The 26,470-nt window shown below is 43.6% G+C and overlaps 1 pseudogene; it reads left to right on the plus strand.

Moving 5' to 3' along the window:
- The first annotated feature begins 2,698 nt into the window (after window positions 1-2,698).
- Window positions 2,699-18,530, plus strand: LOC124285624 (annotated as a pseudogene).
- Window positions 18,531-26,470: the final 7,940 nt, after the last annotated feature.

Genomic DNA, 26,470 nt, shown 5'->3' on the forward strand with positions numbered 1-26,470 from the left:
CTGTGTATGGCTGCATAGAAATGAGCCCCAAACAGTTTCTGGCAATAACTGAGCTAGATCGTTTGTATAGACCTTGAACCTTTTTGCAGAAATATTTTTGTACTAATTCCAGCATATCATATTCTTTGGGAGATAACTCACACCAAACATTACAACCATACAAAGCACATGGTAGAATTACATTTTGCCAAATGCGTACAGCATGTAAGGGATTAAGACCACCAAAGTACAAGCCATGATTATGATTAACATTTACAATGAGTCGCAGTTTTTCACATACCTGGAGAGTGCGAGCAGAGGTTGATCTTGATGTACAGAGCCATTACACCGGCATAAACAACACTTGTTTTCACAGGATGTTGTTTCTGCCAATGTAGACGTCTGGAAAAGCACCGTTGCAAATGCTGTTAAAAACAATAATTGCACTTTTGCATGCGTTGAACTTGAGATGCCACCTGTTTGCATAATCATATAGAATGTTCAAGAGAGACTGAGTCCCTTCAGTAGTACAGCTAAGCAGTGTGGTGTCATCAGCTAGAAGAATACCTGGTGTATTACCCCAAGGGAGACAGAGTCCATAGTTTGGTGGATTGAGTTCAAGCAAAAAAATCATTAATATAAAGCGTGTAAACATCCAGGCTGATAAAACACGACCCTGGCCAACACCCTGTCTTACATGGAAGATGTGGGATGAGTGGGCATTACACTTAACGTAAGATTGCATGGATGAACACATAATATAGAGAAGACGCCATAGTTTTCCGGTTATTCCAAAATGATGTAATTTATAATACAATCCATTGCCAAACTTTATCAAAGCCTTTTCTGTTGTCCATAAACGTACAATACACTGTAGAGTCTCTCTTTCCGTATAGTAAGAGATACTTTCACGTAACACAAGCGCAGCAATCTCTGCACCAGCTCCCTTTTAAATCCAAATTGAAAGGGGTGTGGAAAGTATTCTTTTGCCCACTTTTCAATTCTACACAGCAGAAGCCTTTCAAATAATTTACCAATGACAGAAGTAAGCGTAATAATTCTATAATTAGAGGGATTATCCTTACTTTTACCATGGCCTTTATGTACTGGTAAAATGCTACCAATGTTAAACATCTGAGGAACATATTCATGTGAAACAATAGCGTTATACAACGTAAGGATATGAGGAAATAGCGGTCTTCCCGCACGTTTAACATGTTCATTAAAGATGCCATCTGGTCCAGGAGATTTACGACATTTTAAACGTTTAATAGATACAGACAGGTCATCATTGTTGAAGGGGCACAGTAATAGTGGATTTACATCTTTGTGAAAATAACGATGGTCTTCTGGGGATGACAAGATATCACCAACAAAATTATTTACATGCTCAGTAAAAGATACATCAAATGATTCATCATGATATGGTTGCGATAGGTCGTTAAAGTACTGACCAAACAGATTACAGAGAGTTTATCATGTTTCCAGTAAGTTTTTAAATGCGATTGGAATTTTGCTGTGGGGATCGAAATTTCAGCTGAAGCGTGAAGTGATTTGACTATGTAATCAAGATTATAATCGATGTATGCTTTAGGGGAGGAGAAATCATGTACATTGAATGAGACGTTTCTGAAATAGTTCTCAGTCTCATATCTATATAACATAAAGTCAACGTCACTGGCTTTCTTCCAGTTAACACGAGCGTTACCATAGGACCGGTGACGAGTGTCTGGAGCTAAGTAAAATGGTCATTCCATGGATACAACCGGTATCACAGCTGTGTTTCGGACGTTGAGGGTCAAATCAAATTTCCAGTCTAAGTAAACTTAGGCTCAGTATTATTCGTTACACTGCTATACTGAGTCTAACAAACCCTAGTAGAAGGTCGCGTCAGGTAACCTTTTCAATTGACCAATCAGAACATAGCTTACCAAATCGCGAAAGTTGACATTCGCACATATATACCTTTTGAACTATTACCTCGTGAACGTTTTGTACCCGAACTGTTCCGAATGCTATTTTCCGTACAATCGCTTCAGAGTGATGCACATGGAGCACGCCACAACAGTGAGTAAACGGTCGCTGAAAATATCGTTTTGTCCGTATTCAAGGATGTCAGCTTGTGGAAATATTAGCTAATGATAACCATGTCAACAGAAACCCAAAAGCGTATATTCTGCAGGTCATATATCTGTGTTTTATGCGGGTTTTCACTTGTTGTGAGATCAGTGTTGGCGACCGGGTAAGAGAAAATCCATTTTGTATGTCCCGCCAAACCCTAAAATAGTACCCGTTGTCTGATTGGTTAAATAGGTTTGGTCGTCCCTCGTTTGATTGGACGATCATAGGTTGCTCAAAGGTTACCTGACGCGACCTTCCACAAAGTTTTGTTAGACTCAGTAGAGCAGTGTAACGAATAATACTGAGCCTAAGTTTACTTAGACTGATCAAATTTCATGTGTGCACTTTCTTCCGCTCAGCAGTCCATCTCCTCATGTCGGTGCAAGTATTAATACTGGAACGTCAATAACATTTAATGTCATTGCAACTGAGATTTGCAAATAGCCGACCGAGGACACCATGGAACATCGAGTTGGTTGTTACCATGTTTTGCTGAATGTTTCTACTAAATATATCATGTATATCCATACTCTCCTGATATATATCTTTTGTTTTAGGCTAAAAAAGACAAAGCGAATAAGACCAAGAAGAATAAGAAAAATGGTTCGGACGGGCTGGATTCGATGACGTCACGCTGGGAAACCGGAAGTTGAACACGGTCTCCTTGGATACAGGCATCTACCTGGAGGATGGGTCCCAGGGATCTCGCATTACTGCGGCAACGTCAGACCACTCCCTCGCGTCACGTGACAAGTCTCAGGTAGTATATACGTATTATAGTTTACTTGTTTGTGGGTGCTTTTTTTTTTAACGCCGCACCACAATATATTCCAGTCATGTGACGTCCTGGCATACTGGGTAGGGTGCTGTGACGATGCTGTCATGGCCGCTGTTGGCACCACGTACACAATGATTGTGACTTCAATCAGTACACTTTTCAAAATATTTGCTTTGTTAATATAATCCCAAAACACCAGGTGTGTACGTTTTACATCAGTTTATTAAGTATTGCGTTTAAGCGTTCTTGAAAAACATCACTCACCAAAGAACACTCACCAGTCCAGCCAGTGCAGATACAGGCAGTTAAGCATCACGATGTCGTACGGCGTTGACAGTATGTTAAGTATCGACATTCCGACACGCGTTCGACACCCGTTCGATCTCTTTTAAAAGCGGTGCCTTGCCTAAGACCCGTTTTCACAAAATAACAATGTTGATACATAATGTTTATTTATGATGCGCTAAAGCTCTGCAATATCATCCTGGTCAATCAATCAATACGCTCTAGCATTTATTATATACAAGTATGCAATATCGAATTCTTTATTCAGACGCACATTGCCATCTCATCCTACTGGGTACTGATTCACTGCTGGATAAACAATAGGATATTTTGAACAAAAACGTTTCGTGACTCCACGTTGCAGAGTTCCTACAACGGGAACAGCGTGTACAACGCCAACAGCCGCACCCAGATATTTGGGCAGGATGAGAACGAGGAGCGGGGCAACTGGACGGGCAAGTTCGACTTCATCCTGTCCATGCTTGGGTACGCGGTGGGCCTGGGAAATGTATGGCGCTTCCCCTATCTCTGCTACCGCAATGGGGGTGGAGCGTTCCTGCTGCCCTTCCTGTTGATGATGGCCATCGTAGGGGTGCCACTGTTCTTCCTGGAGGCCTCCCTGGGTCAGTTCTGCAGTAGTGGACCGATGACCTGTTGGAAGTTCGCCCCATTGTTCAAAGGTAACACTGTTGAAGGAAACCAATGTCTTGTCAGTATGTACTTTCTGTCACTAAGAGGTGGCATTATACATCGACACCTCGTGTACTCGAACACACTGACAGGGTGGCTCGGGCTGGTTCAGAGGTTAATACGTTCACCTTACAAGCAGGAGGTCGGTGTTCGATTCTTCACCACTCAATCATACTTTTAGAACTTGATGTATATATATCACGCCTGTATTTCTGTAGGACGTGTTCAAAATTTCTTCTTTTTAGTTTCCGTTCAGATGTTCTTATAGTGCTTTCACTGTCCATATATCTGTTTGGGGATGTTTGCTTGTTTGCTTGTTTAACATCAATTCTACCACGTGATGTTTCAGGAGTGGGTATAGCTATGGTGGTTGTGTCCGCTCTGACAGGTATCTACTACAACATGATCCTAGCCTGGTCCCAGTTTTACCTGTTCGCCTCCTTCACCAGTGAACTCCCTTGGAAGACCTGCGATAACACCTGGAACACCGCCGGTATGCTTGGTTGGTTGGCTTGTTGGTTAACGTCGCACAGCAATATTCCAGCTGATGGCGGCGGTCTTTAAATAATCGAGTCTGGACCATACAATCCAGTGATCAACAGCGTGAGCATCGATCTAAGCAATCGGGATACGATGACATGTGTCAACGAAATCAGTGAGTCTGATCCCGTTAGTCGCCTCTTACGACAAATATGGGTTGTTGAAGACCAATTCTAACCCTGATCTTCACGGGTCTCCCGATATGGCGACAGGAGAATGTATGGCTTCGGTCACGTTTTTGTCTCTTCTCTCTAAGTCAGTGTTGCAACGTCTCGCTTATCTGTCCATGGAGTTTATGAGGCAAATTAGTGGTAACAAATATTAATGGATCAGTGAAAATCATTTTTCGGATAACCCAAGTAAGTGGCGACACCCGGTGTTCCGGTAGCATCTCAACTGACACTATCTGCATATGGTAGTAAATGTTTGTTTGTCAAACGCGGCCCAGCAATACACAGGAAAACCTTCTTCGATGAAACGAACTAAGGACATCTATAACTTTATAACGCGTGGTTGATATGATACATGTTGGGGCCACTGGCATCTTCCTCTACCACGAGCCGACTAAAGCTGTTGTTGTGTTGGAATGATTGTAAACTTTGATGTCTCCCAGACTGTAGCTTGAAGTTGCCGAAGGTGGACTGTGCTGATGGAGACGTGTACAAGAACGGCACTTGCTACGAGAAGGACAAATTCGTCGGCCTATGGAACGTAACCCTGTTTCAAAATGTGACTGGCCGGAAGAGGGCGCTCCCATCAGAAGAGTACTGGACGTAAGCCATAACGTGTTCGCATGTTTCAGCTGAATAGCCAATCGTGCATAAATATTTCAAATAGGAAATGTCAAACTATACATCCTGATTCATGACTTCTTTTCGTTTTAAAAAAGCTTCTAGTGTGGATTCAAAACGATTTGGAAATCAAAGGGAGATAATTCATAGACAATAAATCGTGGCGATAAAGGTGCAGTTGGAACTTCCTGATAAACAAGAGATGGCCGTGTCCACGTTCTCGTGGTGCATGTGACAGAACATATTACAGGCTGCGGAAAGTGTATATAGGGTCGTGTACAATGACATGGGTCCTCTATTGTCAATACGAAGAGCCTGAATAAACAGTCAGGATAGAATCTCTCTAAAACCGTTACTGTAGTTTGTCATATAGTGTTCATCAAACCTCAGATAGCTTCTAAAGACATCTGTAGTGGGATGGGTTTTATATGTTACATGCTCAAACACATATCCATTTCATTCATGGAAGAGTATAATCAAAAGCAACTTGACCCAATATTTTAGTAGGCCCTGCGGATTTACCTCCATTGACATTGTGGACGGAAATATTTCAGAATGAAATTTGTGTGAAACTTTTACCATTTTCTGCCTCTATGTTCCAGGAACCACGCCCTGAAGATGTCTGACAGTATAGATGACTTTGGATTACCCGACTGGAGGCTTGTGTTGAACCTGATGTTGGCCTGGGCCATCTGCTTCTTTGTCTGATGAAGGGCATCAAGACGACTGGCAAGGTAGTACCCGCGTCTACAGAACCTTGAAACACTGTTTGAATTTGTAATTTCATTTTTTTAAATGTTAGGCTGCCAATCTCTCCAGGCTCTCAATAACACAACAAGAAATAAACTACAGCTTATTGTGTAAATTTACTGTAGGCCTTAAGAATACATACAAATTGAAAATACGGGCCGGCATGAAATCTTCCTGCCACTGTGGTACGGGTACGGTGGTACGGGGGCTCAGTTCGAACACTGCCTTAACACATCCCTGTCTACATTTCTTTCAGGTTGTCTACTTCACCGCCATCTTCCCCTACGTCGTCCTACTCATCCTGTTTTTCCGCGGAGTAACACTTCCCAACGCTTCAGAAGGAATCTACTTCTTCATAGTGCCGGATTTTGCTAGACTCGCAGATGCCAGGGTAGGTCATGTGTGTGTGACGGTGTGTTGGGGCAGATGTTGTATAGAAATTGTGACATTTCTTAAATTGAATATATTGAAAATATTTTATGGATATAGATGTGTGTTTTGCTGGTATGACAACGATACATTCGCTGAAAAGTGAGTCTTGCTCTGCCTTTCTACTCACTTTCGATATGGACATTTCAGGAAACACAAACCATGTTTAGTGTAGGTAAGGCTATGTGCACGCGTTTGTATTCAACTAAAGAAGATTTCAACATATCATTGTTGTGAAATGTCTCCCCTAATGAACATATTCTTCAATCAATATAGTATTCAATTTCACACAATAATGTACACAACATCAATGAAGTTAACATATACGCGACAGCTTCATTGACGTATTCAAACGATTCGTATCCGGCTCTTCGGTCTCCCCGGCATTAACCTTTGTTTGTTAAACATTTCATGTGTGTTAAAATGTGTTATTTTACAGGCAAATATATATATTTAGTCGTCTGTTTGGATATCTTAATTTCTACTTTGGGTTCCTGAATGTAATGCTATTTACACGAAATTATTTTTCTCCTGTGTCAAGTTCCCATGTCAAACAAACCCGAGACACTACAGGCATACATGTACTGTTATCAGCCAACAACCATGTCCTTAACAACTGTTGCTAGTGGAACACTAGCACATGTAAAATCACTTAATGCTACACAACTAACCAGACTGCCTCTGATGAATAAACAGTAAACCTTTAGAATGCATGTTTGCAAGCTTGGTACATTGTCACTGCCCTATTAATAAAACATGTACGCGCAGGCTATTGGTATCTGGGACGGCCTCTTTATACAAAGAAACCATTTGTACACACTTATGAACAGGAAGCTAATTACAACTTGTCAGCGTTTCTTTGAAGGGGATATGCTCCTTTACCGACCATTATCAACCCAGCATGTACACACGCAGGGAAAGGAACAATATATCAAAAATACTTTCTTTATTAAAATATGAATAAAATGATTAATAAACATTAGAAATGCTACAAAACGGGTACTGGGTCAACAATGATGACTAAATTTCTCATACATGTATATAAAAGACAAACCCTTGTACATGTACATAATAAATTTATGATTTGAGCGGGTGCTGATTGGGTCCACCTACACCGCCTAAACGTCGGGAAAGGGAATACAAATATCCCCATGTTTGTGGATGGACAATGATGAAGAATGTACCATCATGTCAATGTTTGCTACTGTGTTGTGCAGCGGTCGACATAGCTGTTTCAATGGGAGGCGGTCACTTGACTGACCGATGAGAGAGAGTACTTCTCCATGTCATGGTACAGTTTCCTCAGCCATCAGTCATACTAAGGCAGATTCTACAGTATCTGTGTCCTGTAAAGTTTAACCGAGATCCCCTACCTACTGTATACCGTCTGTGTTGTTTTCGCCCCGTTATAAAGCGTCGCATCAAGTTCAGGGACCACATTACAGCCCCGTTATAAAGCGTCGCATCAAGTTCAAGGAGCACATTACAGCCCCGTTATAAAGCCTCGCATCAAGTTCAGGGTGCACATTACAGCAGGGACCAAGTGCATTTGAGTATCTCTTCAAGAGTTGCTATCAACTGATGAATACAACGTTTACTATATCTGTTCGTGTATTGTATCCAGGTATGGAAAGACGCCGCCAATCAGATATTCTTCTCCATGTCCATAGCAGGCGGAGGCCTCGTCACACTCTCCAGCTACAACAGGTTCCACAACAACATCTTCCGGTGAGTTAAAGGGTACTCACACCCTGACTAGTCTAACATCTTCCGGTGAGTTAAAGGTACTCACACCCTGACTAGTATAACATCTTCCGGTGAGTTAAAGGGTACTCACACCCTGACTAGTATACCATCTTCCGGTGAGTTAAAGGGTACTCACACCCTGACTAGTATACCATCTTCCGGTGAGTTAAAGGGTACTCACACCCTGACTAGTATACCATCTTCCGGTGAGTTAAAGGGTACTCACACCCTGACTAGTATACCATCTTCCGGTGAGTTAAAGGGTACTCACACCCTGACTAGTATACCATCTTCCGGTGAGTTAAAGGGTACTCACACCCTGACTAGTATACCATCTTCCGGTGAGTTAAAGGGTACTCACACCCTGACTAGTATACCATCTTCCGGTGAGTTAAAGGGTACTCACACCCTGACTAGTATACCATCTTCCGGTGAGTTAAAGGGTACTCACACCCTGACTAGTATACCATCTTCCGGTGAGTTAAAGGGTACTCACACCCTGACTAGTATACACTAGTATACCATCTTCCGGTGAGTTAAAGGGTACTCACACCCTGACTAGTATACCATCTTCCGGTGAGTTAAAGGGTACTCACACCCTGACTAGTATACCATCTTCCGGTGAGTTAAAGGGTACTCACATCTTCCTGAGTTAAACTAGTATACCATCTTCCGGGTGAGTTAAAGGGTACTCACATCTTCCCTGACTAGTATACCATCTTCCGGTGAGTTAAAGGGTACTCACACCCTGACTAGTATACCATCTTCCGGTGAGTTAAAGGGTACTCACACCCTGACTAGTATAACATCTTCCGGTGAGTTAAAGGGTACTCACACCCCTGACTAGTATACCATCTTCCGGTGAGTTAAAGGGTACTCACACCCTGACTAGTATACCATCTTCCGGTGAGTTAAAGGGTACTCACACCCTGACTAGTATACCATCTTCCGGTGAGTTAAAGGGTACTCACACCCTGACTAGTATACCATCTTCCGGTGAGTTAAAGGGTACTCACACCCTGACTAGTATAACATCTTCCGGTGAGTTAAAGGGTACTGACTACATCTTCCCCTGACTAGTATACCATCTTCCGGTGAGTTAAAGGGTACATCACACCCCTGACTAGTATACCATCTTCCGGTGAGTTAAAGGGTACTACTCACCCTGACTAGTATCATCTTCACCCTGACTAGTATACCATCTTCCGGTGAGTTAAAGGGTACTCACTCCTGACTAGTATCACTTCCGGTGAGTTAAAGGGTACTACCATTAGTATACCATCTTCCGGTGAGTTAAAGGGTACTCACACCCCTGACTAGTATACCATCTTCCGGTGAGTTAAAGGGTACTCACACCCTGACTAGTATACCATCTTCCGGTGAGTTAAAGGGTACTCACACCCTGACTAGTATACCATCTTCCGGTGAGTTAAAGGGTACTCACACTTCCTGACTAGTATACCATCTTCCGGTGAGTTAAAGGGTACTCTACTAAAGGGTACTCACACCCTGACTAGTATACCATCTTGACTAGTATACCATCATCTTCCGGTGAGTTAAAGGGTACTCACACCCTGACTAGTATACCATCTTCCGGTGAGTTAAAGGGTACCATCTCTCCGGTGAGTTAAAGGGTACTCACACCCTGACTAGTATACCATCTTCCGGTGAGTTAAAGGGTACTCACACCCTGACTAGTATACCATCTTCCGGTGAGTTAAAGGGTACTGACACACCCTGACTAGTATACCATCTTCCGGTGAGTTAAAGGGTACTCACACCCTGACTAGTATACCATCTTCCGGTGAGTTAAAGGGTACTTCACACCCTGACTAGTATACCATCTTCCGGTGAGTTAAAGGGTACTCACACCCTGACTAGTATACCATCTTCCGGTGAGTTAAAGGGTACACACCTGTACATCTACAGGTGAGTAAAGGGTACGTTTCCACATATACATGTACTAGTGTGAGGTGTGTTGTGTAGATTTCTCGCCAAGACCTTTCTGTGACGTTACTCTCCGAAGAGTTGCGTCCCTTGGCGAGCAGGTGTAAAAGATTGCGCCCAGCTTCACAGACATTTTCTATTATAATTGATATATAATTGATATAGCTGAAAAATACATAGCTTGTTTTGTTTTAGTTGTTATTTTCAGATTGGGGGTTGTTTGTGTAACGTGGCACTCAGGAATGTACCCGCTATGTGACTGGGCTGTAAATAATTCTTTCACATGAGGACATAACTCAGGCATGATTAGCGACCCTTACTGGTGGCTTACGATGGCGTACAATGAAGCAGGTCACATAACCTGAACACACGATCCGTTCAGTTGCTTTATAGGATGACCTTAGGTTCTTTTGGACTTACATCCTTACCTTTTCTCCACGGATGGAAGCAGCGTTAAAGAACAAATAGGAACGATATATGCCACTTACATCAACGCTGAAAATCAGACCCATATTCAGTCAGCAGTGTTCTTCCTCAAACACACTATACCGACACGGCACCTAGTCGGCCGTGATTGTATCTGTGACCATTAGGAAGCTCATTGCTACGCTACAATTAAGACTACTGTAACACATGAACGTTTAAACGTAGATTTAACCATTAAAGATTGGACATGTTCTCCTGATATGTAGATATATTCATAGAAAATACACATTGTAGAATTTGATAAGAATTTGCTGTGTTCATGATGAATAACTCTATATATGTGTATGTTCAGTGTACAGTGATACCAGAGCCAAATATGATAACTATGCTTTTATCTGTGTTATTTCTTGTTGCTATGAAACTGTATGAATTCTCACTCCTGATTAGCCTTATCAGTATATTTGGTGAAGATCGATTGATTGACAGACTATCAGTTGACAACCACATTCGACTACAGGTTGAGAGAAACCGTCGGCTGGAGAAACAAAATGATTTCTCGTAGATTCTCCTCACAAACGAATGTCCTCGTGCCATATTGCTTCACAATAGTCCCTATGTTGTTTCTGTTGCAGAGATTCCCTCATTGTCGCCCTCGGCGACTCCCTCACCTGCATCTTCGCCGGCTTCGTCATCTTTTCATACTTGGGCTACATGGCCGGCAAGCTGGGGGTCAAGATTGAGGATGTCGCCACAGATGGTCAGTAGGACGGGCTTAGAACTGGGTGGTGAAGTCATAGATGGTTAGTGGGAGGGACTTTGAACTAAGTGGAGTCATAGAGGGTCAATGGTAACGGCTTAGAACCAGGGGGTGAAGTCATAGATGGTCAGTGGGACGGGATGAGGACCTGGGAGTCATAGAGGGTCAGTAAGACTGATTTGTAGCCGTAAGACCAACCTATAAAACCCTTGCAGTGTTCGAACATCTGTAACACTCAACCTGATATCGACACCTTGCAGTGGTTATAATTCGTGTAAACAGATGGATCATAAACACCTGTTCCAGGCGCGGGTCTGGCGTTCACCGTGTACCCAGAGGCGGTGTCCAGCCTCCCTCCATCCACCCTCTGGTCCATCCTCTTCTTCTTCATGTTGATCACCCTGGGCCTGGATAGTCAGGTGCGTTACATGCTTGCAATTCCAGGTTGATTTGTGTGCACATAGAAAATCCTTACTGTTGAGGTAAACGTTTTCATGTTTTATCGACGACATCTGATGCACTTGATATCAATAGACACGAGCGTGACATTCTATTTATCCTCTACAACCGTTTGTCCATTATTTTCCAATTTGTAAACAGTGTCTTGAGTGTAACATCAGCTTCTTTTGCAAACATATTTGATTGTGATGTCATGGTAACCGATGACCTCAGTGTTATGCAAGGCATTGTGATGTACGTGTTATGCAAGGCATTGTGACGTCATGGTAACCGATGACGTCAGTTTTATGCAAGGCATTGTGATGTACGTTTCTTGTATGGATGCATCCTGGGCCCCGTTCCTCAAAGCGATCGTAGCGCTAAGGTGATCGTAACTCCCATACTTTAACATAGACTTACGACTGACGTAGCGCTACGATCGCTTTGAGGAACGGGGCACATCTCACCCAATCGGTATTTCCCGGGGAAATTAGTTTTGGATGGTAAATTCTATTAATTCATATAACTAGCGCAAACAGTCGTCGGTGTATCCTTCTGCCCACTCTGTATCCTGACCTGCATGTTGGACTTTACGTTGGATCTAAGCTTGGTCATAGTAATAATGACATACGTCCTCTACCATATATTGGGACGGCAGGGTAGCCTAGTTCTTACAGCGTTCGTCCACGGTCACGCTGAAGACCCGGGTTCCATTCCCCAAATGGGTACAATGTGTGAAACCCTTTTCTGGTGTCCCCCGCCGTGATATTGCTGGAATAACACTAAAAGCGGCGTGAAACCAAACTCACTCACCTTGTCTGTCAGTTTGCCATACCTTATGCTGATGTGTCTGTGTGTCATGGCCTTGTTACAGTTTGTCATGCTGATGTGTCTGTGTGTCATGGCCTTGTTACAGTTTGTCATGCTGATGTGTCTGTGTGTCATGGCCTTGTTACAGTTTGCCATGCTGATGTGTCTGTGTGTCATGGCCTTGTTACAGTTTGCCATGCTGATGTGTCTGTGTGTCATGGCCTTGTTACAGTTTGCCATGCTGATGTGTCTGTGTGTCATGGCCTTGTTACAGTTTGCCATGCTGATGTGTCTGTGTGTCATGGCCTTGTTACAGTTTGCCATGCTGATGTGTCTGTGTGTCATGGCCTTGTTACAGTTTGCCATGCTGATGTGTCTGTGTGTCATGGCCTTGTTACAGTTTGTCATGCTGATGTGTCTGTGTGTCATGGCCTTGTTACAGTTTGCCATGCTGATGTGTCTGTGTGTCATGGCCTTGTTACAGTTTGTCATGCTGATGTGTCTGTGTGTCATGGCCTTGTTACAGTTTGCCATGCTGATGTGTCTGTGTGTCATGGCCTTGTTTGCCATGCTGATGTGTGTGTCTGTGTGTCATGGCCTTGTTACAGTTTGCCATGCTGATGTGTCTGTGTGTCATGGCCTTGTTACAGTTTGCCATGCTGATGTGTCTGTGTGTCATGGCCTTGTTACAGTTTGCCATGCTGATGTGTCTGTGTGTCATGGCCTTGTTACAGTTTGCCATGCTGATGTGTCTGTGTGTCCATGGCCTTGTTACAGTTTGCCATGCTGATGTGTCTGTGTGTCATGGCCTTGTTACAGTTTGCCATGCTGGAGACGGTGTTGACTGGATGTCTGGACCAGTTCCCCGGACTCAGGCCCAAGAAGACCTGGGTTATCCTGGGCATCTGTTTCCTGTTCTTTATACTCGGGTTGCCCCTGACAACACCCGTGAGTATCTGACGTTAACACCTACAACAACCTTACAACCAAATTACAATCCGTACTGCCTACAAGCGTTGTCCCTTAACGACGTATATGCTCGTGTTATTTCATACTTACATCAACTTCCCTACATATGAGAATAAATGAACTCATCCTCGGTCTTCAGGGGGGCATGTATCTGCTGCAGCTGATGGACAACTTCGTGGGGGGATGGACCCTCATCATTATAGGATTCTTCGAGTTGGTAGCTGTTATATTTGTGTATGGTGAGTACAAGTTCCATGTCTTCTCTGTTAATAAATGGCAAACAGTAAACTGTTCCGTCTGTGACTGTGTCGATTATTTAAGAAAAGAAGTGTGAAACTGAAAGCTGATAAATGTTATGTGCATTTATAATGCCTCAAATTCTATTTCAATACATGGCGCTACATGGCCATTACTTGGTCAATGGATACGCTGGTCAACTCGATTTTCATTGATTCCAGCTGCCTGCAAGGCGCCAAACTGTTACCACCCCCATTCTACCGGGCACCATTCATTTGTTCCAATCTGATGTATCAAGATTTTAGGAAGTGATGTTTTATGGGTGGGGAAATGGTTTCCACGAGCTAACAGTATTCCATTTATATTTTGTCCAGCTCAGTGTTGTCTGGACACTGACAAACAAACCACTGGTTTATCACGTCCCGTACCATCGTAGTTCGAAAACACGCCACAGACACCTGAACGCACGATTCCACTTCGTAGGTGGCAAACGTTAGCTCCGAGAGACTTTTCCCAAAATCAAACAAGAGTTGCTTGTAAACAAATCCGAATGAACATTGTTATTTGTTTCTATCCCGACAGGTGCCAACAGGTTCTGTAACGATATACGGATAATGACCGGTTATAACTGGTTCCTGTGGTGGAAGATCTGCTGGTATGGACTAAGTCCTGTCACTATAGCCGTGAGTACAACGGACTGTCCGTAACTTGTAAACAAATAAACATATCAAGTCTTGGTAACTTTTGACATCAAACACATATATCTCGTTATGTCTTCTGCGTAACGAGCGAACGCTTTAACCACATGGCTACCACACCTCCCAAACATGTTCGCTTACATTGTAATATCCCCAGAAAAAGTCCCTGTATAAAGAGAAATTCAGTTCATAAGCTAAACAGGCATTATGTCCCAAAAACAAAGTTGCCTTATTTGAAAATGTTCATGAACTAAAAATATTTAAAAGGATTCAATAACAATTCTTAATTTCTGGATCTGAGCCATTGTAGACTTGCCAAATCATTCCTTTGGGATACAGACAAACCATGTGCCTGTATCTGTGAGAGTGCTACCAAACTAATATGTACAGTTAGTAACAGGACTCTGGCTTTCACAGACTTATTGAAACACGTCAGCATCGTTTGTTTTCTTAGTTCATCTTCATCTTCACCTGGGTGGACTACTCCCGCCTCACCTACGGCGACTACACCTACCCCGTCTGGGCCGAGGTGTTGGGCTGGATCCTCGCCTTCGCCTCCGTCGTCGCCATCCCCGTCACCATGCTCTATCGCATCAACAAGGAGGACGAGGGGGACAACGCGTGTGAGGTACAGTTAAACCTCGATAACCCAGACGATTAGCGCTGTCGAGTTACGTCGTCTGGATTAATGAGTTCAGGTTTAAGGAATCATTTAATATGTGGTGTTCTTGTGTGTATGGAGATGTGCCCGACAAAGACATTCCAGAATACTGGACGATTGGGTTCAGTGTAATTACTGTATCCACATCTCTTAAATTATTCCACAAAAAACAGTAAACTTACATTTTCTGTTCTGAGGTAATTTGGTGTATCTTTTTATGCCAGAGAGGTTTACTAACCCCGTCCCTGCAATCCGCTTGCCCGATGTTTTACAAAACCCGTCCCGTCTACCCGAGGTTTTACCAACCCCATTCCATCTACCCGAGGTTTTACCAACCTCGTTCCGTCTACCCGAGGTTTTACCAACCCCGTCTCGTCTACCAGAGGTTTTACCAACCCCGTCTCATCTACCCGAGGTTTTACAAACCCGTCCCGTCCATCCAAGCTTTTACCAACCCCGTTCTGTCCACCCGAGGTTTTAACAACCCCATCCCGTCTACCCGAGGATTTACCAACCCCGTTCAATATACCCGAAGTTTTACCAACCCTGTTCTGTCTACCTGAGGTTTTACCAACCTTGTTCTGTCTACCCGAGGTTTTACTAACCCTGTTCTGTCTACCCGAGGTTTTACCAACCCTGTTCTGTCTACCCGAGGTTTTACCAACCCTGTTCCATCTACCCGAGGTTTTACCAACCCCGTCCCAGCCCGTCCCTTCTACCCTAGGTGTTACCAACCCCATTCTGTCCACCCGAGGGTTTTTTTAACAACCCTGTTCCATCTAGGTTTTACCAACCCCATCCTGTATACACACAAGGTTTTACAAACCCTCTACCCGAGGTTTTACCAACCCCGTCCTGTCTACCCGAGGTTTTACCAACCCCATTCCATCTACCCGAGGCTTGGACCAACCCCGTTCCATCTACCCGAGGATTTACCAACCCTGTTCCTTCTACCCTAGAGGTTTTTACCAACCCTCCGTCTACCGAGGTTCTACCAACCCCATTCCATCTACCCGAGGTTTTGACCAACCCGTTTCGTCTACCCGAGGTTTTAACCATCCCATTCCATCTACCCAAGTTTTGCCAACCCTGTTCCATCTACCCGAGGTTTTTACCAACCCAGTCCCTTCTACCCTAGGTTTTACCAACCCTGTTCTGTCTGTCTACCTGAGGTTTTACCAACCAAGGTTGTCCTGTCTACCCAAGGTTTTACCAACCCCGTCTCATCTACCTGAGCCGAAGGTTTTACCAACCCCATCCCGTCTACCCGAGGTTTTACCAATCCCATTCTGTCCACCCGAGGTTTTGCCAACCCTGTCCCGTCTACCCGAGGTTTTAAGGTTTTACCAACCCTGTTCCATCTACCCGAGGTTTTACCAACCTCATCCTGTCTACCCAAGGTTTTTTAACAACCCTGTTCACCCCGTTTCACCCGAGGTTTTACCAACCCTGTTCTGTCTACCCGAGGCTTTACCAACCTTGTTCTGTCTACCCGAGGTTTTACCAACTCCGTTCTGTCTACCCGAGGTTTTACCGACCCCATTCCATCTACCCGAGGTTTTACCAACCCCGTTCCATCTACCCAAGGTTTTACCAACCCCGTTCTGTCTACCCGAGGTTTTACTAACCCCCTCCCGTCTACCCGAGGTTTTACCAACCCCATTCCATCTACCCGAGGTTTTGACAACCCCGTTTCGTCTACCCGAGGTTTTACCAACCCCGTCCCGTCTACCCGACGTTTTGCCAACCCTGTCCCATCTACCCGAGGTTTTACCAACCCAGTCCCATCTACCCGAGGTTTTACCAACCCTGTTCCATCTATCCAAGGTTTAACCAACCCCGTCCCATCTACCCGAGGTTTTACCAACCCCGCCCCATCTAACCGAGGATTTACCAACCCCGTCCCGTCTACTTGGTGTTTTACCAACCCCGCCCCGTCTACCCGAGGTTTTGCCAACCCCGTCCCGTCTACCCGAGGTTTTACCAACACCGTTCTGTCCACCCGAGGTTTTACCACCACCGTCCTGTCTACCCGAGGTTTTACCAACCCCGCTGTCTACCCAAGGTTTTACCAACCCCGTTCTGTCTACCCGAGGTTTTACTCCCCATCCCGTCTACCCGAGGTTTTACCAACCCTGTCCCTTCTACCCGAGGTTTTACCACCCCCGTTCTGTCTACCCAAAGTTTTACCAACCCCGTTCTGTCTACCGGAGATTTTACCAACCCAGTCCCAGGTACCCGAAATTATAATAATAAGTTCCAAGCATCCCGAATTTACCATCCCAAACTGAAAAATTCCCTTGCCCATTTTAACGGACACTCGGTGTCATTATTAATGTTGTTTTAGTGACCAAAGAAAATAGATATAATACTCTTTCGGATTTTGTATCCAAAGATCCCAAGTTTCAGCAATCTGGCTTGCTCGAACTCCCTATATATCGAACACCAATTGTTTCCCCCCTTAACACGTCAGTACACAGCAGCTGGCCACCTGGTTCTGTTTATCAACAATCATGTCCTGTCTAGTAACACTTGTCGGTTGTGGTTTGTTTTCTACTGGTGGCTATTATCCTGTTCTCCAGAAAGTACGACTACTGACCATACCTACTGTGGAATGGGGACCGGCCCTGGTCAAGCACAGGAAGTTGGTGACTTACGTCCGGGATTTTGTAGTGGACCCCTGGGAAGAGAAACGGGCAAATACATTCGTTAACTATGGATTCAAGTCACAAGACACTCTGGATGTAAGTAGTGCCACTACTCTGGGAATAATTGTATGGTTGTCCTTACGGAAATCAGTTGATGGTACATATACGTCTTGGTGTAGTTTTACTGTATAGCTCTTCTGATGGAAATCGATTGATATGTACTTCTGGCAGGTTGTGTGTTGTTGACCATGTCGTCTATGTATGGCTATGTTTGATGGTGGATCTATACTTCCTAAGGCCTGTGTGGTTGCGCATTGTTTCAGACCGGAAGTTATATCTCTGGGGTCACGACCGAATCACGGATGACACGAGAGTCAAGGACGACGGTGCATACAGTTTCATCTTTCGAGTCCACAGTCTGACAGTACATAGACAACACAAAGAGTCGTGCAATATACGTCATCATCGACTGGCTGGTTTCACTGGTCTGCGTGGACACACCTGTTGTCGGTGTGGTCTGGTTCTTTCACTGAAGCTAGAGGGGGTTTCTCTTTCCTGAACTTCAGTTAGCCCTAGCTAACTCAGTGATTTGTAAAGGTTCCATAGTGGTCGGAACCCGGTCTCAGAGTTCCGTGACTCAACGTAAGGAATCTGTGACTCAACATAAGGAATCTTTCATTCCGTTCAATCCGTAATTGCACAAAGAACTGTCCACATATTTGAATGTAGCTTCTATTGTTTCGTATGACCTGCATAGAACCAGAGATCGTAGACTGATGACAACAAAACTGAACAGGTTCAAGAATTTCAAGTCATGAAAGATGTCACTGTCTACAGATATCAGTCTGTAAATGTTGACACGACTTACAGCCAATCAACTAATGTGTCGCGACCTCGGGATATGCAGAGTTTATACATTTCTGTCTATTGCCAGGTTACTAACACTCGGATTAGTAACCCAGACACAATATCTGTGTTTACTCATCACATTTCCGTAGTCTATTCCATCGTTATACCATGTTCTAGATATCCATGTACATAATACTTTGGTTTGGTGAGTGACACTAGTTTAACAGTTTGATCAGTAGTCCAGTCACATCAGTGAGCCAGCTTGACGTCGGAGGAGATCCCGAGTTGCCATAGTTACCAGATGTTTACCACTTTGGTGAAACCCATGAGCACTGGTATGGTGCCAAAAGGACAAAAACCCAATCGGGGCGAACCGGAATTCGATTACACAAACATAGGTTTCTGGCACTCTGGGGCCCCCTTGCACATAGCAGTCTTAGTCACAATCAACCTTGGGCCCAATAATCAACTTTACAATCACCATACAATTGCCCGAATCCACTTGCACAAAGTCTATCTTAGCTGGATTGTAAGACGGTATGGATGTACAATAACTGTAGCGCTAAGACTGTTCTGTGGGCCCTGGTTGGTAGTTGTGTAATCAGAGTGTTTACATGGATCATATGTATTACTGTTCTCGCCCCACTACACACTAAAGATGACATCAGATGAGACGTTGAAACCAGTACCCCTACATGTATTCATCACATGGTGTTTGTGACGTTACATGACGTCCCTCCACACTACACATGATCTGGACACTCTTCACAGCCATACTGATAAGGTGGGACACAAAGCATTGTCCATCCTAGTCCACCACAGGGTCTCTCAGTTAGTTAATTACACATATACATCACTTCAGACTTTCTTCTGCGCTGTGGCAAATTCTAAAAGCACACATTTTGCTGTAATCTCCAAAGAGACGCGGCATCTTATCTTAGCGTTCCCAAAATTTTAGCATTTTAAGACAAAGATCTATAGATATATAGCTATAGTTTTGCATTTGAACGTAACCTACATTGACCTTCTGTGATAACCATCTGACAGACAATCAAACAAACTGCTGCCACATCTTGACTGTTAGTGAAGACTTGGGAGATGCAAGGTTTTTAAGTTGGATGTGTTCTGCTTAAAAGGCGTTCGTTACATTGCTGTTTTTACATTGAGTGTGTGCCTGAGTATGGTTTTACGCCGCTTTTAGCAATAATTCAGCCTTGTCACGGCGGGGGGACACCAGAAATGGGCTTCACCCATTGTACCCATCTGGAGAATCGAATCCGGGTCTTCAGCGTGACGGGCCAACGCCCTGTTTTTACATAGTGTTTTTATAGTCAGGATGTTTATACTCATTTCATAATAAAAGAATATTAGGCTTATTTTCAATCCGTGTCTGTTTATTTTCCGTGTCTAGGCTTATTTTCAATCCGTGTCTGTTTTCCATAGTTATGTGTATTTGTACGTGCGTTATGTGTCGACTTCCAAATTGAAATCTGAAACACAGAAATCTACACACAAAGGAATTCAGTGTGAAGCCAAGACAAAATACAGACATGTTATGCAATTAACAATTACATTATACAAATATTTAAGTTTACAAATGAGTACAAATTACTGCAAAGTAATTTCAAAGGGGTACACGATTAAATGACAATACAAAATTCACTGGCAGTATAAAATAAAATAGCAGTGTTAAAAGCAGCCGAGCAGGAACGATGGTGAAGTTTCCAAAGTAGGCCTTGGCTGGATGTTGCAGGGTAAAAGTACTTTGATCATGTAATGCGAGATGTCAGAGGCGTGCACTTGCCCCTTTCATTAGTCTTCGGGAATGTTCAACACAATGCAGGATAAGTCCATAGGGTTCAGGAAGATTCCTGATCTCACTTGACTACAAAAACATCAAAACATAGTAGCTTGGGCCATCCTACATCAGACTACCATACACTCATGACAACTCAGTGTTGTTAAACACAATGTTATCAACTTCTACAGAATCTTAACGACATTTGCTTATCAAATAACAAAACTGTCAGAAGCACCATGTCCACAGGGGAGTCACAAGATGTCGTAGTAGCAAATATTCAATCTTGGCACAATAAACACTTTCCCAAATTTGAATTTAAACAACTGTATACCTCTTCTCAGTGTATATGTATGTGTACTGAAGTAGTTTAAGCATTAGTAGTTCAGAAATACAGTCAGTGCACTTCAGTATAACAAAGTGGTTCATGCTTGCTCCTGAAATGAAAACTGAAATATGGAATAAAGTAACTGTGCAGAAGTTGATGTTATGCATTTTTTTAATGCAAAAAGAAAAAAACATGATTTATGGCTTTTTCCTTAATCACTGTTTAACTGTTGACAGGATAATGTCGAAATCTGTATGATTTGACACTAGGCATCGTGACGCCCTTGAAGAGATGTGTTGTCAAACGTCAGTTCACATATTCAGTATCATGTGTGTCCGCTATTGGCGTTGATGCAGGCTTGACAACGACGACGTACAGACGGCACTAAGCGATTGAAGAAAGCTTGGGGAATGTTGTTCCATGTCTGAACCAAAGCTTGTCCCAACTCAGCGTCGCTCCATTTCGTCCCAAGAGTGTTCGATAGAGGACAGGTCTGGAGAAACTGTTGGCCACGGGGGTACAGGAATGTTCTGCTGTCTCAAGAAATCTGTCTCAACACGAGCTACATGTGGACGGGCATTATGTTGCTGAATCATGAAGATACGTCTCTGTCCTTGAATGAACAGCTGCACATGAGGCCCAATGACCTCATCCCTGTATCGCAGACCTGTCAGATCGCCATTGGCAATGACAAGTTGTGTACGACCATGAGATGTGATCCCTCCCCATACCATGACCCTTACGTGACCAAACTGTCAACGTTAAACAACCCGCGTGTCAGCATATCGTTCGCCGTCTGTACACCCTTGCCTAGTCTGTCTCACAGTCCCTGAACCACATTATTTTCCCCACAGCCTAGCCTTCCCTGTAGTGCTAAAGCCCTAAACGAAGCAAGTCTAGATTTCCCCAGGTTCAGGTCTCTGGTCTCCCTAGGGCTCCTTTTCAATTTATAATAGGTTTGTTTGTTACTATCAAAATTATATCTATTCAGAGACTAAGCATTAGTCTACCTTCATAGTAATACACTTCATAGTCAAATCATATATCCACCATTAGACATTCTGAATCTCTGGTCTCCCTAGGGCTCCTTTTCAATTTAAATGGGCTTGTTTGTTACTATCAAAATTATATATATTCAGAGACTAAGCCTTAGTCTAACCCTTGCCCTACCAACTGAGCTGTCCAGATGAAATCTCGACTCGTCAACGAAGAAAACACCACCCCAATCTTGCCTCGTGCACCGTAGATGCTGTCTGCACCAGGCAAGACGTGCCTATTGGTGACGTTGGAGCAAAACTGGACGTGTTGCAGGCCGTCGGGCCAGATGTTGTGATACCTCAGTCGGTTCCGTACAGTCCTGGAACTGATTGGACGTAAGTCAGGAATGATCTGAGCAGTCAATCTGGCAATCTGGAATCGATTCCTTACATATGTCAGCCGAATGTGGTTGTCTTGCGTGGACGGCAGGTCACAAAGTGCACCTGCTACGCACTAAACGTGACATCAAATTTTATGCATAGCGATTTGCTACATTTTTATTCAAATTTATTTCTTTGACTTTTCAAATAACTTCTATTTTACGCCAGTTTATGTTATGGCAGTTACTTTTTTCCGTTATAAAGTATATAAAGCGTCAACTTTATAAGAACATTTTAAGAAACTACAAACAGATATTTTGTCAATAAGCAGGAAAATTCTCAACGTTGGCGTACACATAGATTGTAAAGGAAAAATGCTGATCTCTGTCATGACGTCGTACAACTGTATATTGTGTACAAGAAAACGGGCACTCATCTTCATTTGATAAATTCACTCATCTTCATGTTCCATTGTACATCTTCTTCATGCACGTCCTAGATAACGACCAGTTCCAACTGCAAATTTGTGTGAGCTACATCTACACCCGTGAAGATCCGAACGAGATTTGGTCTTCAGCAACCCAAGCTTGTCGTATGAGACACATGTCTTCGTATCCCAATCGACGTTCATGCTGACGATCACGGGATTGTCTGGTCCATCCTGATTATTTACAGACAGCCGCCATATAGCTGGAAATTTGCTGGGTGTCGTTAAACAACAAACAAACACAACATCTAGACTGATCTGAGAATACACGGAATATCCCCTTGCTTGCTTCGCGTTGGAAAAATACACACCAAAACATTCGTGATGTGATGGAGTTCACATGATTTTACTGGCGCATGCTCCTGTTGAGGGCCTTATTTCATTCATATCATCATCATTTTAAATAATATGACGAAGTATGAATCGTACATTGGATAAGATATTACTTGTGGCGGGTTCTGCTGGCTGGGCAGGGCGTGAGGACCATTTTCATGAACACCCGGTGTCACCAGTGATTTTTACTGATTCGTTCATACGTACATTTTTACTGTAGCGTCATGAGCATGCACCAGTGCCTGATGTCCATTAGAGAGTTCGGGAGATCCTGGCACGGTCAGGCTGGTAGGGCTCATCATCAGCTCAGAGCCCTTGCCCTCTCTACACGCAGCCCAGACAGCGAATGGGACCTCTCCCAGGAAACGCTGTCTAGTCGAACCCACCAATTAGTTTCCGGAGAATATGAAAGATCACCAACACTGCAGCCTTCTGCATTACCCAGAGTGTCAGAAGGGCTGTGCTCCCGGTGGAGAACGCGGGCACTCTCCTGATCTGGGCCAAGAGATCAGGAGGTACCAAACCAAGGGCACCGAGAACAATGGGGAGTCTGACGACAGCCTGCTCGGTAGGTATTGATTTTCTTCCAGAAAGACAGGTGATTGACAACAGCGTTAATCAACATGGCCGATTATTAGTGGATTTTCTTTTGTATCGTAAATGACTGTAGTAATGCTCTGAAGATGTTACGTATGCAGTGTTTCCGTTCTCCGGTATACATGTATACCTGAAAATCGCCGGTAAACTTTGTTGGGGACAGGTAAATTGAAAGCCAGCAGGACACCGTGTCCGGTAAATAATCATGTATTAAAATAAAATCATCATGGGTAAGCGAAATGACAGTCTTGGCTGTGCTTTCATAGTCACAAAAACTGTTATGCTTTGGAAATACCCAGGCTAAAAATAACTTTAAAATGAGTATACTTACAGTATGGTAATAGGATATGACCGGCAGATTTCATTCATGACTGGTAAAAGTTTAGGTCACCAGACACAGTGTCCGATAAATAATGAAGTCAGCAGAAACACTGCGTATGTATCTACAATAGGGACGTCTGTTGTGGATTATTGTCTCACACTGTACGAGACTTTGAGGTATATTTCAGACTTTGACGTGATACGTCCTGATGACTTAATGGAGGCAGCTGGTATAGTAGGTTGGGTTGATGCTCGGGCAAGATTGATCACTCTATACTAACCCGGAGACTTGAACTCTCTGAGTTCGATATTTGCCAGGATACTAGTGATGCCACCCCCATACCCAGCTCATACCACAGATGTGATACGTCCGTTATATCTGAAGGCTTTCTCTCATCAAGGGAAGCATTACAACTCTTACTGACACTATAAATGCATTGGAATCTTCTGCTAAACAACAAGAAGACCTTGGCTGTGCGTCTGATCTGTTTATAAACTGTGTAAGAACCGAGATGACAAGCAATCTTCCAACAAAGCATATCATAGTCCGACCTGACACTAGAAAGAAAAGAAGCAAGAAGCCATGGTGGTTTGACGTTCGCTCGTCACGCCGAAGACCCGGGTTCGATTCCCCACATGGGCACAATGTGTGAAGCTCATTTCTGGTGTCCCCCGCCGTGATATTGCTGGAATATTGCTAAAAACGGCGTAAAACCATACTCACTCACTCACCCATGGTGGTTTGAGGATCTAACCCAACTGTTAGTTATGTGGGGCTGAGGGGAGATGGCGAAAGTGTAAAGGTCAAACAGGTCGAACTCTTAAGGCTACGTATGTACAGAAGGGAAACCACTTTGACAATATTGTATCTAAATCTAAACGACGTCATACCAGAAATGTAATCCAGGAACTTGAATCTTGTGTGATACTGACCAAAATGAATCTGAGGAAGATAGGAAGAGTTGAATTTGGTAACAACAGATCGAAATCAGTACACCTGGAAGTGAGGTTACAAGGTGGAAGCATTGCTAAGGACAGGGATATCGTACTGGAGACATGGAACAAATATTATGCTGATCTACTAAACTGTAATGTTAGTGACACCATGGAAGATGCCGTGTGTACAGATAGTGAAGATATCGACGACGATCTGAACCAGGATATATCCATTGACGAGGTAATGCAGGTTCTGATACAGGCTAAGACGGGAAAGCCCTTGGATACGATTCAATCCCAGTTGAGGTACTAAAGAAAAACTTTATGACATTTTACATACGCTTTTCTATATATGCTGGAAGTGCGGTAACATCCCTCGTTTGTGGACAAAGAGTATCAATAACCCCATACCGCAGAACTCTACTGAAGATACCAGGGACCCACTCTCCTACAGAGGCATCACTCTTGCAAGTTCCAGCTACAAACTGTACTGTGGAGTTCTAAATAACAGACTGAGTAAGAAGGCTGATCTCTGCAACCTACTCTCGGACGGTCAAAATGGATTCAGATTCAGACGGTTGAGCATGTATCTACGTTGACGTCTATAAAAGAAACACGTAAGAGTAGAAAGCTGGACACATTTGATGCATTTATAGACTTTAAAAAGGCCTATGACCGTATAGATAGAAGCATATTGTGGCAAAAATTAAAGAGCATTGGCAAAAGTGGTGATTTTTTCAGATCATTACAGTCTCTATATATGGGCATACAGTGTTGGGACATTTTACTTCATGGTTCCAAGTCCAATGTGGTCTTACACAAGGTTTCCTACTGTCACCTCTTCTATTCAGCTTGTCTGTTAACGACCTTCTGACGACGATAGATGGAATGTCACGTGGTGTACAGATTGGAAACGAACGTGTCAGTGTCTTGGCCTGTGCAGACGACATCGCACTTCTCACTGAGTCGGGCAATGATATGAACTTGCTACTCGACTGTTTGAACGTCTGTAGTCTCGGGAACAAGATGACACTCAACCCATCGAAGTCGAAAGTAGCACACTTCAGAAGCCCTGCACGTGTTTTTTAAGTGTGGATCCACCATTATTGAGACAACTGACAGCTACAGTTACCTTGGCCTGTTACTTACAGAACATTTAGACTATAAACGTATGGGGCAATCTGTCGCGAGTTCTGCAAGTAGGGCTCATGGATGTTTGATTAAGTACACGATTCCTGGTGGAATGGAGTATACGACGTACACGATGCTCTACGACTCCATGGTATTGTCTACCATACAGTACGGCGCATCGATCTGGGGAACCTACACACTTTCTACCATTGATACTGTACAGATTCGAGCTATGCTCTTCTTCCTGGGACTCAAGAAGTACGCCCCCAACAATGCCGTCATAGGAGATATGGGGTGGATACCACCATCTGTACGACAATGGGTGGCAGTGTCTGGATTCTATAAACGGTTATGTCTGGTCCCATGTGAAAGACAATGGGTGACAGTGTCTGATTCTATAAACGGTTATGTCTGGTCTCATGTATGTTAAGATTGAAATGGAAAACAGACTTTTCTATAAAGTGGTAACAGCGTCTGGGTGACAATGGGTGACAGTGTCTGATTCTATAAACGGTTATGTCTGGTCTCATTGCGTCCAATTAAACAGTATGTTACAAGTGAAGCGATGAAAAAAACGCGCTCGGGTTAAAAAACCGAAATGTTTCAACTTTTCCTAAACGAGTGGATAACAG

The sequence above is a fragment of the Haliotis rubra genome, unplaced genomic scaffold, assembly GCF_003918875.1.
Source record: "Haliotis rubra isolate DU_JTF1 unplaced genomic scaffold, ASM391887v1 Scf364, whole genome shotgun sequence".
Classification (NCBI taxonomy): Eukaryota; Metazoa; Mollusca; class Gastropoda; order Lepetellida; family Haliotidae; genus Haliotis; species Haliotis rubra.